The sequence below is a fragment of the Amblyomma mixtum genome, chromosome 3, assembly GCF_055824585.1.
Source record: "Amblyomma mixtum isolate Tamu chromosome 3, ASM5582458v1, whole genome shotgun sequence".
NCBI classification, from domain to species: domain Eukaryota; kingdom Metazoa; phylum Arthropoda; class Arachnida; order Ixodida; family Ixodidae; genus Amblyomma; species Amblyomma mixtum.
In genome coordinates this window covers 96,441,853-96,446,942 of record NC_143014.1, presented here as the reverse complement: position 1 = coordinate 96,446,942, position 5,090 = coordinate 96,441,853, and the positions used below count along the sequence as shown (strand labels likewise).

Here is a 5,090-nt window from a genome sequence, read left to right as displayed (position 1 = left end):
TTAAAGCAGAAAAAAATCTTAGTGGAAGCTGCAAGTGCTTAGTTTTACATGAAAGTATTAGATTCAATTCGTTTTTTGGTTCTTTGATGATTTGTTTATTTTACGTTTAGAAATTTAGTATTTCATTTGGCCATTTGGCGTTGCAGAGGCTAGCGATAGCTACGCGCGCGAAGCGGAGGCTGCGCACGTTGTAGTACGTTTCGCTGCGCACTTTTTTCCGCGCTGGTTGGCACTTCACGCCGCTGCAGTTTGCATTTTCCCCCTTTTCTGCGGTATCGTTTACTACCAGTGTTGCACTGAGATGTGAGCCTCGTTTTCCGCAAAAGTAAGTAACCTTCCATTTCTCTTCTGTGGTGAAAGTGTCGGCTTTGCCGGCTAAGCCACTAACGCGCCTGATTGAACCTTTGGTTTACAAATCACAAAACAGTATCAGCCAGTGTTTTACATACCAAAGTGCAGCGTTGAATGTATTAAAACAGGGCATTTGCATGTATTTGAGCTTTTGTTAAGTGGATACAACTACGCTGCTATCGCATGCGAGTTGCTTTCTTTACCAAGGCGATGACAAGGTGAACGGTATTCTTGCCAAGGACTCTCATCTGGCCACCTGTGTGCTCCAATTCTCCTTGCTGTGATTGCCGTCAGTGAAACTCGCGTTAAAAAGGCTTTGGTTATCTTAACTGCGTCAAGCTTTTATTTAATTGCGATTGAGAGCCCCGGCACAAAGGTAGTTTACTCAGTGGTGCTGCTCTGTATGTGTGCAGGCTGTTTGACACTGCAGTGAAGTACTACGGCTCTTTGCAGGCATGGCAGCTTTTATTTTTTGGAAAACCATTGCACCGTGCACAACTGGCGTTGTCCCTACTTCACTGTGTACATTTCGTTTTGGGTACAGGCTGTTCAACAGTGGTTTTCAGAGGACCTCCTTGCCTGCTCAACTTCTCAAGTTTTGGTAAGCACGCTTTGCAACTCCTTCCTTTTCTTTCACTTCATGATTTCTTGTATAGGCCTAGGCTCTTTGCTAATGTTCATTCCACAAGCCCCATTATTTGTTTGTCCTTTAGAACTCCAACTGTTGGCCGGAGGAGCAAGGACCTGGTCTAGTTTCACGCAAATTAATAGCAGCACCTTGTACTTGGTTGTTCAGACGACTTGGCTTGGAGATTGTTTCAGTTCTGAGGTGGGAATCTGGACTAATGCTTCTTGTGCAGTGGTGTAAGTAATCTCTTGCAGTGGTGTAAGCAATCTCTTGCCCACTGTTTGAGCTTCATCGTACAGATTAGAAAGGGCTTCTTTGGCAATGCAGTGTTAGAAACCTTATACACACGCACTTTTATTTGTCTTATCTTTCAGATGTGCCCTGTGTGGCTGTCAAGTTAAGGTCCAAGATTTAACACATCTCTGGTGTATACTGAAGTGATGCAGGCATTACCAGGACAGCAGCATCTCTGCTATGTTTTCATGCGATGGTGCAAGATGTCAAACATCAACCACTTTTGATTCAGCCACATCCCGCAGGTAAGAGAAAGCCTGTTTGCAAGATGCAGCTTAGGAGGTTCTATGAGTACAGTGTGCATCACAGTAAGGCATTGCACTTGCTATTGACTGCTTGGCTTTCAGTGTCCATGCACGCTGTTTGGATTTTGCTTCTGTTGTAGGCCTCCACAGTGATTGACTTCTTGAGTTTATGGTGAGCCGTAGCACTCTGCTGAAATGCCGCTTGCAGTGACATCATATGCATCTATGTTTTTAATTAGCTTATTTTATTGCCTGTGCTGTCACTCCTTGCCATTTCCTGGTCTTATTTTCTTCCGACTCCTCATTGGCGATTCTACATGCACCTGACTGACTGTGCTCTTGGTTACTCTAATATTTTTCACTTCTGCAGGCTGCTGAACAGAGCTGGATTTGACTTCCCTTTGTTACCGTCTAGTTGGCATCCTCCTTGCAAGAAAAGCGATTTTTGGAACACCTAGCGAGCTCTTCAGTGCCATCCACATCACAGCAACTTGCTCATCAACGCATCCGTTGTGAACAAGGCCCGGGGCCGAATGAATTTTTGATTTAACAATTGGTTGCTGCTCGACACTTTCCCGCCATCCAAGTGCTTACCGTTGCAACGTCAGCCAAACCAGTGAAGCTACCTCCTCCGTGGCTTCTAACATTAATTTCCTGATCCTTTTCTTTTTTTGTGTGGTTGTATATGCACTGGATTCAATAAAGAGTAACGCAGTGACTGAAAAGTGTGCTAGCACATGCATTTATGGCTCATTACTACAGCCATACATCCCTTGTAATGTGGGCTCATTGTTCGGGTCATTGCAAATCAGTTTTGAGTTCATTTTTGAGTGGTGTATACCAGAAAAATGAACTATAACATTTTTAAAGCTTTAGAGGGTTTAAAGGCAGCACTAAAATCAGTCTTGAAATGCGTAAAATAATACAGGCACCCATTTCGGAAAAAAAAGGAACGTCTAAAAAAATTCTAGAAAAGTTCTACCTCAGAAGTTTTCTAGCCGTATACAAGCGTAGCGTTAGCAGAGCTAATAGAGGGCTAATAAACGTCTAAGTCTAAAAAACTGCTTAGGTGAAACTTCTTCTAGATGTCAAGCTTTTTTTTCCGAGACTTTTTTTAGACGTCTATTAGCGCTTTTTGTGTTTCGTGGGAGGCGTGGTGTCTGGTGGAGTGCGTCATATGTCTACGTCATGGCCCTGCCTTGAAAAGAATCCTTTTCTTGCTTTTTGGTATCCGGTCTATTTAGTGTGGGGGGAGCGGCCCCCCAACACTCTTTATTTTGCTCTTCCTTGAGGTGCCTCCTCGCATTTTTTTTCTTTGTTCTTCCTCTCCCCAATTGCTGTTTTTGTTTGTTTGTTTGAAGCATTTTTTTCCACCTTCTCCGCTCCCTTCCCTGCCCTTCCTCGTTGAGTATGCAACAAAACTGCTTGACCCCTGTCTTCTACCGGCCTGTGTTCATTCCCTGTTTCTCCATCGATCGTCATTGTCCAATTGCTTGGTGCGCGTCAACACGTGCGTGGCTTCTCCCTACGCTTTTGATGTTTTAAGGCGAAAGCCTTTAATGTCTCATCGTTGTAAGCAGCAGTTGTCGAAAGAAATGTCACGCTTTTCAATTGGTCGAAACGGTCGTGACGTCACAGTGCGCGAACTTCAAACGGGGCCAATTGTACTTTGGCTAGTAACCATGCAACCATTGAAGGGATCGTATAGTGATGCTCCAAGTAAGTGGGACTGAGCTTAGTTAAGCGCTTAATTACCCAATTAGCCTAGTTAAATGTTCTAGTCATGCCATATAAATAAATAAAACAGAGTAGGAAATTGGTCGAGCTTGGGAATCGAACCCGTCTTCGGCGTGCGAGACGAGCATGCTATCCACTCCGCCATGCCAGCTCGATGGTTTGGAATGAACAAAGGCGCGTCAATTGAATACGGTGTCTTCGCTCACTCCTATCCTCCTCCCTTCCCTTCCGGCGAGGTTTAGGTGTCCACCAAAATATGAGAGACAGATACATTTCCTTTCCTCAAAAACCAATTTACCGAGGAGCGACGCGTAGAACCGAATGGGCGATGGCGTTCTGTGGACTCCCTGGCAGCGTTGCAAGACGCTGTCGAGTTCCACTCTTAGAGGCGAAGCTTAACATCTCAACCACACATCAGTGACCGCACTTTAGGTCAAAAAAGTGCTCCCCCTGAATTTTGACGGGTGTCCACTGAGATATTTGAGACAGTTACTGCATAATTTCCTTTCCTCAAAATAATTTTCATTTTCTTCATTACGGGCCCTCTTTGTCTTTCTTCTTTCACTGCCACTTCCTCCCTTCCTCTACGGTGCGGTTCAGGTGTCCATCGAGATGGCAGAGAATTACTGCGCCATTTCCTTTCCTCAAAAAGCGTTGCGTTCACAGGGCAAGGCATCACGCCGAACGGGTGGTGGCGTTCCGTGCACTACCTGGCAGCGCTACAACACGCTGTCGCGTTCCAATCCTAAAGGCGAAGCTTAAGTGTCTTTAATTAGCAGTTAATTAGTATTCACGCATTAATCAGTAATTGACCATTAATTACTGATTTGTCATCACTTAGTAATTAGTACTCAATTATATGTGACGCCACCAGTGCCACAGAAGCAGCGAAAGTGGTGCGGAAAACGCTTTTGCCTCTACGCACTTTAGACAGTCAAAGTGGTCCCTGAATTTTTTGTTTCTTTAGCTATTTTTTGCTGATTCTAGCACCCTGCGCAGAGTGCACCGACTCTCTCCGTTTTACTATATTTTTACTGTTTACGACTAGGCTTCAGACTACACCAAATGTCCTGAGGACGTCCTCAAATGGTCAAAACATCCTCATCCCGAACAGGATATTCTGAGTACATTTTGAGTACATCACGACAAAATGTCCTCATGAGGATGTCCTCAGTGTGTACTTCGCAGAACGACTCGAGGACGAAAATTTCTCAAATGTCCTACAAACGTCCTATCGCAGGACAATACTGTGGCGTCGAACTGAGATAAAACCAGCTTTATCTCTCGCACTCGGCTTTCATTTCGTAAAACCTGCAGGTTTATTAAAAGATACTTGCGTACAATAGAGACGTAATGTAGGAAACCATTGCGACTGGAAATATTATGCGCCTTCAGGAGATATCTTATGTTATTTTGGTTTTCTAACCTGGTCTTATGTACTGCATGCTTCTGATGGGGTTGTAGTGTTCAGATTTTTGGGCAATTTGTCGGATTGGCATTTCCACTGAGGAGGTAGAGTTCAACTCCTGAGTGAGGTATATAGTCAATGCTGTAGGAAAATATTGCATGGAGAATAACCTGTAACATTTAACAAATATGGTGAACGAACAAGTCACTTGTTGAGTATGCAAAACTTTTACAAATTTGTTTTCTAAAATCCAAGACAAATATAAGCACAAATAAAGCTGTTTCACAACCCCTGTGCACACTGCCTAGAATAATTAAGAAAACAGTGACCCACATTCCCTGGGCTACATCGTCATCTGATGTCCTGAAAACAGACTGAGAAAGTCCTCCAGAGGAAATCTGAGGATGTCCTGAGGACATACTGAGGC

At 44.0% G+C, this 5,090-nt stretch overlaps 1 long non-coding RNA gene across 3 annotated transcripts; it reads left to right on the top strand.

The window, feature by feature from the left end:
- LOC149351054 (uncharacterized) lies at positions 1-2,243 on the top strand. Of its 3 annotated transcripts, none has more exons than XR_016290494.1 (5): positions 1-325; positions 765-952; positions 1,065-1,215; positions 1,354-1,518; positions 1,889-2,243. It is a non-coding gene; the product is annotated as an uncharacterized LOC149351054 (long non-coding RNA). The 3 variants fall into 3 exon arrangements; XR_016290495.1 differs by having other exon boundaries at positions 4-325; positions 805-952; XR_016290493.1 differs by having other exon boundaries at positions 10-325; positions 896-952.
- Positions 2,244-5,090: the final 2,847 nt, after the last annotated feature.